Here is a 16,168-nt window from a genome sequence, read left to right as displayed (position 1 = left end):
TTTTCTATTGTCCTCTTCTACCACTCTGCTTTTGATCTCAATTTGACTTCCTCTATCCTACATAATTTATCATTTTACTTCTTAATCAGCAAAATTCTATAACTTTTGGTAAATTATGTTAATCTACCTACTTTCTCATATCCTTTATTCTGCCACATCTCATTAACTGAATTTATTTCCAGACTGCAGTTCTCTCTTCACAATAAATCAATTTTACCATAGTGATGGAGAGGCAAAATTTTAAAATTCAACCAAATTCATAATTTCTCTCATCTGAAAAAAGCAAACCGAGAATTATGACATACTATGTGTATGGATTTTGCACTAACTTAACCCTATCACTTTTTTTAACCGATGTAAACTAAAGATAAGATATTAATTTTGACCAGTATGTTTATTTTAAAAATTTACGTTTTACAAAATGTACCCATGATTTCTTTCAATATCCTGGCATCACGGCTGTAGAGCTATGCTGAAACAAGTAAAGTATGGTAATCAGTAAAAAAAAAAGGGGTATGGATATTTTGCATTTCTTGATGTTTCATGACTCAGGGATCCCAAAAAACAAAAAGAAGTGAGGATAATAATCATACCTACATACAAATGTTCGTGTGTTGAAGCTTAATAATTTTTGACTGGAAACACCGATTTTCATGAAATTTGTCAGTGAGACTCAGTATATAGGGAAATTTGTTGGTAAAAGTTTGGGGTCAATATTTCCAAGGGATGGAGTGAATAGTTTCTTTGGGATCAATCTTATAAAAATTTTGAAAACATAACTCCACTTTATATTAAGCTCAGTACATGTGTACATGCTTATCTTAGCATTTTTAAAAAGATTTTGCTTCCCAAATTCTCCACTTTCCCCCAATATTAAAAAAAAACTATCTTTTTATTTATTGCATGTTTTTTAATCAATTTTTTTTGTTTTCCTAGGTATAGAAGTAGTTGACCCAATGGGTTGGTCTAGTGGTGAACGCATCTTCACAAATCAGCTGATTTCGAAGTCGAGAGTTCCAACATTCAAATTCTAGTAAAGGCTTTTATACAGATTTGAATACTAGATTGTGGATACCACCAGTGTTCTTTGGTGGTTGGGTTTCAATTAACCACCCATCTCAAGAATGATCAAGACTACACCCATCACTGAGAACAAGACTACACTTCATTTACATACATACATAACATCCTCATTTACCCTCTGAAGTAATACCTGACGGTGGTTCCCGGAGGATAAACAGAAAAATTAAAAAAAAGGCCGAGGTCCCGGGTTCGAATCCCGTTGCTGTTTTATTTCATCTTCTCAACCTATACCTAACTGTGGTCTAGAAGTCTAAAAAAACGAAGTACTGTAAATGACTCAAAAAATACTTTGTGGGTAGGAGAGCCGATCAAAATTTAAAAATATCGATTTTTTGGTCTTTTAAAATTTTGTTAGCTCATTTAAACCTTTAATAATAATATTAGATTAAAATTCCATCATAATTCACCGCCCGCCACTAAAAAATAAAACGTAGGTAATTTTTTATTGGTTGTACTTTTTACGGTGGATTTTTTTTTCCATTTAACATACTAAATGTAGACAAATAAAAAAAAAATTATAAGGTATTTTTAAAATTAGAAGGCTGGGGGAGCAGACAAAAGTAAAAAATATTGATTTTTAAACATTTTAAAAATTTTTTCACGTTTAATTTATTTTTTCCCTATATAAGAATAAATAACCAAGGCCAGGAAAGTATTCCAACTTTGTTGTCAGGTTTTTTATATGTGATATTTCATCTGATAGTCCCGTAATTAGGTTCTTACAGATCTTTTAAAATATTTTCTTCAACACTTTTAAAGAAATAGTATTTGGAGAAGATTGGAAGGTATGTATACATATATATAAAATACTGAATTGTTAGAGTGTAATGGGATATATAGATTGAAGTCATTCTGATTATTGTAAACATTTTTGAGTGAAAATGAAAAAAGAAATTGTTCGAAAAACTTAAATGGAAAAAGAGATTCAGATTTGCATGAAAATTCCAGAACTCCGTAGCTTACATTCTGTAGATGACTCTATGCGTCATTTCGTTTTATTTTGCTTATTTTTATCAACAGATTTCTAGACTAAATTTCTTGGAAACGATTTATTTACATACAAGCAACATTTCTGAAGGTCTATCTAACGTTTTAAATAAAAAAAGAAAGTAAAATAATAATGTAAACATTTAAAAGTAAAATTACATGCCTGAGTATTACGATTTTTTTTTAAAACCACCTGAAAAGAGAAATATATTATTTTAAATTATTTTTAAAAATTTTATCGTTTTGAAGTCTGTAAAAAATTAAGGATTTGTTTTTCAATAGGTATCGACTTCGAAAAGTTGAAGTTTATTTTTGAACGTTGAATGTTATTTATCAATCCATCGAAATTAAGGAACATATACAAAAGTCGCTATTTATTATTTTTTTTCAGTATATAATTTAATAATAATAATGAAAAAGCAAATTTAAATCAAAGTATTTTTATAACTATTACTATTTTTAATAAACATAAAAAGGCGTCGATCATCATCGTATGAAAAAATTAAGTTAAGACATGCCATGATATCTATTATCTATGAAATCGTTACCTTGTTATTAAATAATACGGAAAATATACATAAATAAAAAATAAAATTATAAACAAAACAATTTCAAGGATAAATAAATATTGGTCGTTTATTATTCTCAGCATGTAGTACACAGTCATTTAATATTCAAATACTTCAGGTGGTTAAAATGTACCTTATAAAATGAAATGCTATATATTTTAATACATAAGGTATGAATATATTTACTTACTGTACTTCCTAGTTGGCAAAAAAGAATAAATAAATGTATTTATATCCTTTACAGTGAACAAACATTTTTTAATTCAAGGTTTTTTTTTAAAATTAAATGGACTATAGTTTATTTTTATTTGATGCAAGTACGACTATCTGAGGTGAAGTATTATTCTGTGGTGAATTAATTCATCAATAAAAAAAAAATATTATATTGAGTATTTTTTTAAATTTTAACTTTTTGAAGTTGGGATCAGTTAGAAAAAAAACTACCAATTTAATCTGGTTCTGACTTCAACACGACGAAATTTTAAAAAGAATTTAACAGAAATATTTTTATTGCCTTTTTCTGTAGGTGATTTTATTTTATATAAATACACAAATATATATATATATATATAAATTAATATTTTTAATATTCTTAACTCAAAAGACGAGAAAACTGCGCCTTGAGGAAAACAACCCCAAAGGGAATTTAGAGAAACAATATGAAGAGACTATTATCCAAGCGACGGGCTTCTAAAATACGGTAATACATACTTTAGTACTATTTTTTTAATTTGTATAAAAATACTTTAAATATTAAAATACTAAAGCTGCATTAAATTTTGCTTTAATAATCTAATAATAAATGATGTTGAAAAAGAAGCAAAAAATACCTTCAATTGTTTTTATGATCGCTTAATTTTTCCTTTAAAATGTTTTCCACTGATGTTATCAGGAAGAAAAATCCTATTATGGAAACACCATCAGAGAAACATCCCCTGCAAAATAATCTTTAAAGATGTAGAAGTCAGCGAACTTGATTATGACTAAAGCTTGAACATGTTACATAAAAAAAAAAAATCAGCGATGCTAGATTTTCCTCCACTTTGAAACCCCCAAAATGTTAACACCACAAATTACCGTTTTACGTAAAAATTATAAAGACTGAAAAACTTTTGGCCCACACAAACACACCCGAATAGAATTTACCCCTTTTTTCCATTTCTTGACATTGTCATCACCCCCAAATTCCAAAAACCAAATCATTGAAAAAGACAAAAAAAGAAGGGATAGCGAGTATCGACTTGAGCACAAGAGATGATTGTTCGCTTTGCTGTGCTAAGTCGGATCCGTTCTCTAAAAATATCTGAGCTGGAGAATTGTGATATTCGACTGAATGCGGAAAACTCTACTGGTTCGTGCGCGAAGTGGGGTTTTTCTATCGACTTGGGAACTATTTCTCTGGTCTGATCCATTCCGAAGCCAACCCCGAATGCGATTTCGCCAAAGAGGTTTACGACTAATTTTTTTAAAGACGACGACGTATTCGATGTGCTGTCGAGAGATACGTACCGAGAACGGCAGAGAAGACTTCCGAGTACCGACGATCTGGTAGAAGCGGGATTTTATTTCACCGGCGTGTTGGATTCGCCCGGTGTGCAGCGGATGCGGGGTCAAAATCCCGACGGCATACGACTGTCCTTGCGCGGACCGCGGGACGGATAGAGTTTGCCCTTTCGGCGAAGAGCACGACTACGCGATGAAGAAGGTCGTGTATCTGCATGCGTAGTGGAGTGAGCGCAGCAGATTCTACGGCATGTTGGAAGCGGTGGGAGATGCTATGAAAATAGCACGGGAAAACCCCTGCAGCTCCGGACAGGAGGTCCTCCGCTTCGCTTCCTTCCCGAGTGGTTCATCACTGATCATTACGGACGGTACGTCGCCGCCAAGGAGTACGAAGATCTGTCCCGAGTACCTGAAGCAAGTTCCGGAGATCGTGTATATCGACCGTTTAACGAAGACGATTGAAGTTGACATTGAATATTTATTTTTTCAATATGTACTTATAACTTAACGTCTATTCAATTGAACGAAACAAACATGAAACGACTTTTTAAAACATGAAACCGAATCGTAACGCCTATTCGATTGTTGCTAGTCTTAGTGTTTTTTGAGACCAATAAAGCGAACTGTAAAATAAAGGAAAAGCGTTTCCATTTCTAAATTTAAGCGCCCTTTCTCCTCTAGGCGATGACCCACACCGAGGTATTTAACGGCGCGACTGGGCCTAAAGCGGCCATTCCGCGTTCCAGAACGGCGGAGTGATGACTACCCTCTTCTTAGTCTTGTTCGTGGTGGCTTGGCCGCCGCCTAAAGGCTGGAACTCGGACAGTTTCTTTCGGACTACGGGTTCTTAAAAGGGTTAAACGCGAAAGAACACGCCATGAAGCTGTTCTAAGAATTCTACAAGTTGCCGGTAGATTGAACATTGAACGAGACCGAAACCCTCATGCGTGCGCCTACGTGCGGCGCATCAGACCTGACACCTGACGCCGTACGCGGTCTCTCGGACCTCTTGGAAAAAATGTGATCTGGAATGACATTAACATCTGGTTACAGCGGAAAATATGGATGTAGCGAGAAAAGAGTTTGGTGAGTGGGCGAGGTACACCCCGTTGACGTTCACCCACGATTCCTAGGGATAGGACATCCTCGTTTCGGACCAATACGGCTAACATACCTACGCCAGTGTGGCGTAAGTGTGTGAGACGAGCAGGATCATCGGAAGGGTTGGTAGGTTGGTCTACGCGTTCTATTCCATATCCAACGCGGCCAACACCCCCGAAGACACCTACACTGACGTTGAGGAGAACTGGAATTACGATTTCGACGATAAAGCAGGGGAAAGCGAGACCAACCAGCCGAAAACGATATGCATGAGTTCGCCCATGCATTCTTACAGCAAAGAGCGCGCACGAATCTGAGTAACAACAACGTTCTGGCCGTACAGTTCTTTACGGCAGAAAAGACGAGAGCGAAGTGACCTCCACGACGGTCCGGATCGGTCGGGTGACTACTTCACTCTTCGCTTTTCCCTATTAAGCCTGGCATTATGATTTTGTTATTTTTAATATTTGGCTGTTTTATTTTTGGGATTGACTTGTGACTTATGTCAACTTGCCAACAACCGTTACAGTTATGACACTTAATAATCATGTATGAAAGAAGGGCCAGAATCTGAGCTGTTGTATAGTTTAATAATTAAAGTGACCTAAAAATATATAAAATTAGAGCCTGTTTTATTGTAGGTTATTTATTAATAACTTGTAAGCAGCAAAAAATACCACGTTACCTGTAATAAAAAAAAACGCGGAAAAACAATTTTTTTTTTGCCCATTTTATATGTAATTTCCGAGCTCAGTAACTACAAAAGAAACTAGTAGAATTAATAGAACATAAAATATGGAATTCATCTTTAACTTCATCAAAACAAAGGTTGCTTCAGGGATAGTGGACAAAAAATCTTGCTCAGTTTGATTTCGACCTATAGTTATGATAAACAAACTAATTAAAACTTGATTTGCAAAATATACAACTAAAAATTTAGTTTAATTTTGAGGAGTAATTAAGTCTCTTCCTTTTTTACTTTCTTGTACGAAGTAAAGGAAGTATTGTGATCGCAAAAAATGTTGGTTTTCAGATTTCAATAGAAATATCCATTTTGACCATCCTTGAATCTATTTTGACTACTTTCAGCGTGAGGTCTGTACGTACGTATGTTCCCGTTAAAGCCCATCAGGGCTAGTAACGGGGGGGGGGGGGGTGGCGACCGGAAGCGTCACAAGGCGGGTGTCTTCCCCTACGGGGTTGGATGTGCGTACATATGTACGTATATAACTCGCATAACTAAAAAACGGTTAGCCGTAGAATGTTGAAATTTTGGATTTAGGACTGTTGTAACATCTATTTGCGCACTTTTCTTTTTTATTGCAATCGACTGAACCAAAAGTGTCCAAAAAAGCTCAAAATCAAAAAAAAAATTGGATTTTGGACTTTTTCTTAACTGCAGTAATAAGCCCTCATTGAAAACTTTTCAACAATATATCATAAGTGGTACTTATTTTAATTAGCTCCACAGTTATAGCTAAATTAAATTTTAATTAATGAAATATTCGGATCTTATAAAGGGGAAGGCACATAGGTTCCAATCAAACTTCATCTACTTTTTTAAAAAATTTAAATATATTGATTTATTAATATTTATTAACCTCTTATTCTAAAACTGTTTTTACAGTAAATAATAATTCAGTAATAACAATTAAAAAATATATATATATGAAAAAAAATCAGAAGTTATTAGTGAAATAAACTTTCATGTACTATTCATTAAAAAAAATGTGTATGTGTAATTTAATAGGCATACAAGTAAGTCATGTGGTATCCACATCAGATTTGGTGAAACATGTGATTATTCGTTTTTGTTTTTATTTTGTTGATGGTTACATCATAATAATTTAAAAAAAATAGTATTAGATATACATACATTTGTTTAAAGAGTAATAAACGGACTTTTACTATCCTAATATTTCAGCAATTGTGTAACTATCTGCTTTATTAAAGAATTGGAGGATCATATTTCACTTTCAAATGATATAAGTTTAAATGACGTAGTCCATACTTAACTTAAAATAAGTTTAAGTTAAAAATGTGTATATGTAATTTAATAGGAGTACAAGGAAGTCATGTGTGTCCACATCAGATTTTTTTTTTTAAGTCGGTTAGAAATTGCTCGATTTCTAACACAGGGACGACATATGCCGTCCCTGCGTGGGTAGAGGCTCTTGAAAAGAAAAGGAATGTAAATAAAATATCATCGCTTCAAAGACGTGCTGCGTTGAACATTGCGGCCACATACCGCACGGCTTCGCGAAAAGCTATTGAGATCATCTCCGAGATTCCATCAATGCGACTACGTGCATTAATGATCCGGCGGGTTTATCTTGGTATGACTAAGACCGAGGCTAAGGACTTACTTCTGGCCAAGTGGCAGGAGGCCTGGAACACCTCACCTACTGGTGTATGGACACGCAAATTAATCCGGAGAATAGATGTACGGGTGCAGAGAGGACTGGGTGAGGTAGGTTTCTATATAACACAGCTCCTTCCTGGACATGGCGAGTTTGAAGCCTACCTGTATCGATTTGGCAGAAGAGCGTCTCCTCTATGCAGTACTGCGATCTTGAAGATACCGTTGAGCACACCTTCTACCAATGCCAGCGATGGGATGTGGTTAGACAAGATGTCGGGTTAAGCTGGCTTTCTCCGGAAGAAACAGTTCCATACATGTTGATAGGAAGAGCGGAATGGGACAAGGTAGTACGCCTAGCAACAAGTATCCTGAAAACTAAAGCGAAAGAAGCTAGAGAATAGGGTAGAGCCTGATTTAGGACCCAGATCAGTAAGAGGACTGAAGATCACCCAGCAAGGGATCAGAGTTGCATATAAGTCCTAAGACTCAGGCGAAGAAAGTGACTTGAAGGTGAATGGGTGAAGGACAGCCCCCTGTGGAGCCGTCGTGCGACGGTGATGAAGCACGGGGGCTCTGGACCCCTGGACCATAAAGGCACCTTCTGGGTCTGCGCAGTGCTTAGACTGCTGGACCGACCCCGGAGGAGGAGAAACGGTGAGATAAGAATTTTAGTCGGTAGGGTGCGGGTACACACATGCTCTTAATAACATCTAGCCGACCCCTGCGAGTCCGACACTCCCCCATTTATGGGCGTTGCGTAAATGGCATTTCTCAGACTCATCTATAACAAAAAAAAAAACAAACATATAATAACAATAAGAAATTAAAATCTGCGGCAATGAGATGCATACAAATAAATCTTATTCAATCATATATATAACGGTAAACTTAAATATTTATTAAACTTTAAACTTAAAGTGTAATGCTTAAAGCAGTGATTCTCAAACTGTGCACCGCGGCGCCCCAGTGAGACGAGGCCTCTTCACAGAGGCGCTGCGAAATATTTTAAAAGCTTTATAATTAATTGAACCAGGACATTTATAATTATTAATTTAATGTTAATAAAATAAAAAAATAATGAAAATACAAGAGTTTTATTTACTTTTATCTCTTACTTACGAGCAGTCATACTTTTACTTAGGGCAGGGCGCCATGGAAAAATTTTAATTGAAAAAGGGCGCCGCGACAAGGAAAAGTTTGGGAACCATTGGCTTAAAGAGTTAGTTTCTTTATCATCTCTAACAACTCGTAGGAATTTTTGTAACAAATAAAAGCTATTTATAGAAAGAAAAAAGTAAGGAGGAAATGAAGCCTGATTTGTTTTTGTTTATCATTCCTTTAAACCAAGATAGCTCGAGAACTAAACCAGTAGATTTTAATAAAATTGTAGAATAGCAGAGAACGGAAAAAATAAGATTACATTGCTTTTGTTTTTATTTTAATTAATCTAGCAGCATTAAAAAAAGACCTTTTTAAGTACAATAATAGTATTAAAAAAAGTGGTTAATTATGTAATCTAAAGGTTTTCTTTTTATTAAGAACTTCGTTGAAATTTATTAATCCTACATTTTTCTCAAATAAGTTTTCGGGAGTAAGTGCAAGCTGCCATTTAAAACAAAAAAAGAATTAAAACATAATTGGTAGTATTATTTCTTTTTAATTTTATATAAAAAAATAATAATATTACGGTAGATATCAAGTTAATAATCGATTACGATATCTAAAAATATATGTGGGGGTTTTTAATTGAATACAATACCCAGTTTAAATGCTAATATTTTCTTTTATAATATAAATACATCTAAGTACTTCAGTACGATTAGGCTACAAGAGAATTGCTTATAACTTATGTAATGGTGCTAGGATGGGGGAACCACGCCTTAACTATTGAAAATAATTATAATCTGTTCCACTTGTATTACTTGCTAATGCAAGACTTCCTGTGCAACTTTTAAAAGGGTTCTCTAACATTAACACACCATGGTTCTATTACCACACGTCAAACACTTGCTTCGATGTAGAATATTACGTAGCCTATACAACACTTCCGGTATCCCTATATTTGTTAACATTACGTGTTCTAGTGAAAACAAAGGATAGATTTAAATCCAATTGTTATAAATATTATAAATACTTGTAAATCAGTATCTAATACAAACATGTTATTCGAAACACCTTTTAAACAGGGATATTCAAATTTCACGAGGGGAAATCTGAATATGCCTATCGGATAAAAAAAAAGTATTAAACATTTTTCACGTTTGTTAGTCAATTACTAATATCCATCTGGAGTCGGGCAACATACAATTCTAAATAACAATAAGAAATTAAAATCAACGGTAATGAAATGCATAGAAACAATTCCTATTCAATCATATTTACAACGCTAAAAAAATTAACACAATATTTTATTTAAGAGTTTTATGATATTAATATATCTTTGGATGTTTAATATATTTTTGATGTAATGTATGAAATAATATTTTGGATATTATATATATACAGGTAAAATAAAAAAATATATATATTTATCTCGTTTTATGGTAAAATATAATCCAAAAAAATTACAATTAAATTGTAAACCGTACGATAAGAGTCTCGCAGATATTTCTTCCGCTCAAAAAACAAACATTTCTATAAGTAAAACTGTTTTTAACAAAACGATACTGATATCAAAAAAGGTAATACACTACATTTCTATTATCAAAATTTGTTATTAATTTAGAATTTTCTTTAAAAAAAAAAAAAATACACGTTAAATATGAGTAATAGACAATAGATATACAATAATAGATAACAAACAGTGTTTAAGCGTTCCATATAATAAGCAAAAAAAAAGATAAATTTGTCACAAAACTCTTACCGGTCCGATCTGTATAATACATATCACTCACAGAAATACACAATTCTTATGATTATTCATTGTTTAATAAATAAAATCAGGCCGGTAAATTTATTGCCTTTCTAGAACAAACAAATTGAATTTCACGGCCATTTTATTTCTGTTTTATTTATTCCTTTTTTAATAAAACTAGTATAATCTCATGTAAACAAATACTTTTATTATTTTTTTTTTAAAGAAGTGATGGGAATTTAAAAAATTGTTTCATCTTCAGTTCTTTCATTTACATAAGAGCATTTACTATTAAAACAAGCTGTACTATATTTTAGTTAAAATGTTTTATTTCAAGCACATTATCAAGTTTTTGTAAGCTACCTAGTATTATCAAGTACTGCTATCTCGCGGCGCGATTCGTAAAGGCACATTAAAAAATTAATAAAATGACGTATTGCAGTTCCGCGGTTCATCAAATGGAAAAAAACGTTGTCTAACAAAATTCGAGGTATTTTTTGAAAGTATTCTTTATTACTACTAATCTAATTGAACTGAAATATTATTTTCACCCTTATTTATTTATTTTTTCTCCATTTTCATTTCACTGTTAGGTTAGGTCGTGGTTGGAACTCAACGTAGTTCGTTGCCTCTTACCGACGAAGTTCTAACGAACTCCGTGATTTTATTACACTAACATTTTATTATTTTTCTAAACCTTTTCCTGGTTTTGGTCCTTGTAACTTCCTGGTTACAAGGATAACCAAGTTATCCTTGTATCTTTAATAAACTTCAACTTGATAAAAATAAATTATTTTCCTGGATTTCCTAAGCTAGATCAGTAGTCTGTTTATTTAAATCCAAATATGATCGTCAAAAGTACAGAATTACTGTATAAATATTATTACATAGAAATATTTGAGATTACACAAAGCGTTCAAAAAGTGACTCAACCTTATAAAAAAATGTTTCCTTCTCTTGTTGCCGGTTTAATGAGGAAAAATGGGTTATACAGTACATTATATGTGCCAGTTACGCCCAGACCCAGAATGCCTTCACAGAAATGTACGGTGTGGATGCACCAAACAAGTCCTCAATCGAACGACTGTACGACAAATTCCAAGAGACAGGGAATGTGGCTGATGCAGCCAACAGTGTTCGGCGACCGGAAGTGATAACATTACAAAAGTTGATCGACGTGCAAGCTGTATATTCTGTTAGTCCCAAGAATTCTGTGCGACGCCTATCTAACCGGTCTGGTCTCTCCGTTGATAGTGTCTACACGGTATCGTGCAAGCGTTTAAAGTTGGATTCGAACAGAATTTTTGTTGTTCACAAGTTGTTATCTGCAGATACTGGAAGTACACGTTCGTGTAGCTTTTTGTCAGCGATTCATGTCATTTGTAATGCTAGATTGGGAAGCATTCATGATCGGTTTCGGTCTGACGAGGCGTGGGTCCACCTCGTTGGATACGTGACTGCACAGAATTCACGCATTTGGTGTACGGAAAATCCACATCAGCCGCACAAGTCTCCTCCGTACGAACAAAGAGTGGGTATTTGGTGTGCAATGTCACGTGGGCGAATCTTCGGGACATTCTTTCACGACACAGTGAACAGTGAGCCCCACATACAAATGGTGCTACAATTTGTAAACACTATACCTGCAGACCGGCTAGAGTACACGTGGTTTCAGCAGGACAACGTTACGGTTCATACAGCCAACAACACTATGACTTTCTTGGATCAGTGTTTTCACGAACAAGTAATTTCGAAGGGGTTGTGGCACCCTCAGTCTCCTGATTTAGCCCCTCCCGACTTTTTCTTGTGGAGATACCTTAAGAATGCCGCTTACAAAACTCATCCTCACACCGTTCCCGAATCGCAGTGCGAAATTGAACGATGTGTCGCTGCAATTCCTCAGCAAACGTTACAACACGTGTTGAAAAGCATGCAACGTCGTATTCAAATATGTGAATGGCATAATGGAGGTCACTTTCAGCAACTATTGTAACTTACTCATATTCCCATAAGGTTGCGTTATTTTTTGAACACTGAACTTTTGAAGTTTGTTAACCAATGAATATCAGTATATAACCAATATCTGTCTTTCATTTGGAGATTCCTGGTTCAAGTTCCGGTAAGGCAAGGCATGTTTCACACTATGTAAAAATCATTTTCATTCATTATTACAAAGTAACTGGACGTATAAACCTGTTGTTGCTGAATAAAAAATCTGGTTTAACGTATATAATTTTTTATCTTTTTTTGTTATCAATATATAGGTAAAATATTTGCCGCTCAAAAAAAGTAGTTTGAAACCGATAACTTTTTTCGTGAATTAGATTTTTAGCGACTTATTTTGTCGCCGTTTGCCTACGGATATCTAAAAAAAGGACCATTTTCGTGCGGTCTGATTTTTATAATTTAGGTTAAAAATAGACCGTAGACCAGATTTTAAGTTAAAATAAATGTTTAAAACTGCATTGAGGCACCATTGTATCACTGTCTGTCATCCGTTTCTATTATTATATTTCGATTTAAAATTTTTATAGTAAAATTTGTGTGGCACTGACGATTCCAACCGTACCTAATTTGTCAAATAATGCCTCTGAATGCGATTTTTAAAAAAAAAAAAACGGGATGAGTGTTTTAAGAATCGTTCAATTAAACTTGTACACGACAGATTAATAAATAAGAATTAAATGAATAACATGCTAAAGTAAAAACTGTTTAACGCTGTGGGTTATTATTATTACTATAAATTTCACTTTTCCAAAAATATCTTGAAAAAAACCGTGTTTTTTTCAAATTTTCGCGTCAATAAACATAAAATGCAAAAAAACACGTACATGTTTTATTAATTTTACCCAGAATACCCAGAATATGAATCTAATGGTGTAATTAAAATTTTTCTACGATTTTTATGACAAAACAGAAAATAACACAGCAATTACTCGCCAAGTTATACGACGTTTAGTATAATAGTTGATTTTAATATGGGCTGGTGTTATTTTCATAATTAAATTATTTCGCCCATAAATTTATGAAAATTAGTTGGAATATTATTTTTTTAAAAGTGGAACCGACATAAAAATGCACTAAAAAATAAGAAATAATTTCTTCCAAATAGTACTTAATTAATTCCATAGACACTTGTTTGAAACCCACCGGGTTAGTGTAGTGGTGAACGCTTCTTCCCAACTCGGCTGATTTGGAAATTGAGAGTTCCAGCGTTCAAGTCCTAGTAGTCAGTTATTTTTATACGGATTTGAATACTAGATCGTGGTGGATACCGGTGTTCTTTGGTGATTGGATTTCAATTAATAACCACACATCTCAGGAATGGTCGAACTGAGACAGTACAAGACTACATACACTTCATTTACACTCATACATTATCATCCTCTGAAATATTTTCTGAAAGGTAATTACCGGAGGCTAAATAGGAAAAAGAAAGAAAAGACACTTGTTTGAATCGGTGCCTGCTTCTAAAAAATTAATTAATATAAATTTGTTCTAAAATACTATATAGTATACTACACAAAAATCAATATCGATATTACACGAGTGCAATTCATATTTATGTGCTTTTCCATTTGCGATTATTACATATTTTTTATATACGTCATCTATAGATTCATTCACGTATCATGTAAGTACGATCATGTATTTTGGCGCCGATTCAAAAGAGTATCTAAGGAATTAAGTATCTGGACGAAATTATTTCTTTTAGCGCTCTTTATGTCGGTTCCCTTTTTTAAAATAATTATTTCATAATATTCTGAGTTTGATTAATAACGATAAGTTATTCGGCGGACTTAATGCGCTCCTTTTTGGTAATATAATGAAACTGCTTCCAGTCAAAGGCCATTGATGTTTTGTTCAACCTGCTTGGCGTGAAGCAGAAATAAATTTGTGGCATCAGTTTTCATTTTGTGAAGTAACAATAAACATGAGATAAAGAAATTACATGGAGTTCGTTGATTTATTAAATAACTTGCGTTTTGACGAGTTACAACTGGCCGATTGGAAATGCTTTGCGAAAGAAGGAGGGTACCTTTAACAGACGAATTTGCAGATGGAAATTCTGTAAGAATATTCCCAACTTTTAAATTGGTAGATGAATATAATCGTAGTACGACTACGATATAAAATATCTTTATGTCAATTTTCAGACCGATTTTTTTTGTTTAAAAAACATTTTTCAACATCAAGGTATCGCGAAATGCAACTGCATCAGTTGCAACAAAATTTATTTTACTCTGATTAATAGGAAAAAAGTTATGCACGAACAAAAAAAAAATATATATATATATTCGGGTCGAAATATACTGTGTGTATCTTCCTCTTTTGAAGTTGGTTAAAAAATAATAAGATATTTCCATCCATTCTAGACTCTTAGTTGAAGCCAGTGGGATTATTTACGTATCTTTCATACATTCCTTTACTTACTTTTGTCAAGACGCAGGTTTCCCGCCTTTGTGTTTCTTTTGTACAATTCTTTAAATACGGGGAGCGTTATTTGTTGAAGTATCTATATTTTTAAAAAAAGAATCGAAAAATCTTGAATTGCTAATTAAAAAATAATGTTTTTTTCAATTATTTAAAAAGTGAAATTTTAAAAATGTTTGAAGAATTTTTTTTTTACTTTAAGCGAGAATCTTTTGAATTAATTTATATTAATATTTTTCTATAAAATAATGAAAGTTTAAAAATGTATAACAGTATGATGAATTTGATGATTGTTTAAAATAAATTCGTTCAACAGATATTTTGAAAAATGTTAAAGTAAATCAACGATAAATCACAGAATAATAGGATAATGAATTCAGCAACTACTATGTTATGTATTCAGGATGATTTAACACGTAAATACGCAATGTTTACATACGATTAAGCACGTACCTTTTGCTTCATATACATACATTTTTTTTTTAAATTACGCTATAAATCATGAAAATTTAGCTCTACTCACCAAAAAGATACCGATTTGTTGAAATAACTATCAGTTTAGAAATAAATTAATTGTTTTTTTTTATTTTACGTAACATAAATAAATTTTTTTTTTCTTCCGTAAGTAATATACTCAGATTATTTTGATAAGATTAATAATACATTGTTCAATATATATCATAACACTCGTTCATTCATTATTTTTTAAATAGGCAATATATGTATATACGACTTCTTGCAAAACGAAATTAATTAATTATATCTTATGCTTTAAAACCTCTGATAAAATTCATATAATTTTGTAAGCATTATAAATATATCTTATTAATACAGTTATGTTTACGTTAAACTTTATCAGCTATTTATGAAAAAAAATCCGGTCATCTAACCAGGATTATACGCCTTAGGATTTTCAAGTCTTCCTCAAATGTTACTACTGTATTATTTTCTGTGTACATAGGAGAGGCCCTTTCTGAATACACGAATTACAAATTTGATTCTCGTTTTCTCCCAACTAATTTACCAATTTTGAACTTATTGGATAAATATTAAAAAGTTCATTTCTTCCTCTTAATTTTGGTGCCTTAAAGTCGAAAAATTAAACTACCAAATAAACTAACCCTTTAATTGTAGTAGACAAAGTAACGTTCAATGTTGAAGATTAAAGAAGAATTGAACAAATATTATTATTTTTTTAAAGTTTGTTAAGCGTTATTACTTAATAAGTTTATTTAATTTAAATTATGGGAGATCTATTAAAAACGCTGTCGTATA

The sequence above is a fragment of the Lycorma delicatula genome, chromosome 8 (assembly GCF_047948215.1).
Source record: "Lycorma delicatula isolate Av1 chromosome 8, ASM4794821v1, whole genome shotgun sequence".
Lineage (NCBI taxonomy): Eukaryota > Metazoa > Arthropoda > Insecta > Hemiptera > Fulgoridae > Lycorma > Lycorma delicatula.
Note: the sequence above shows the minus strand (reverse complement) of the source record.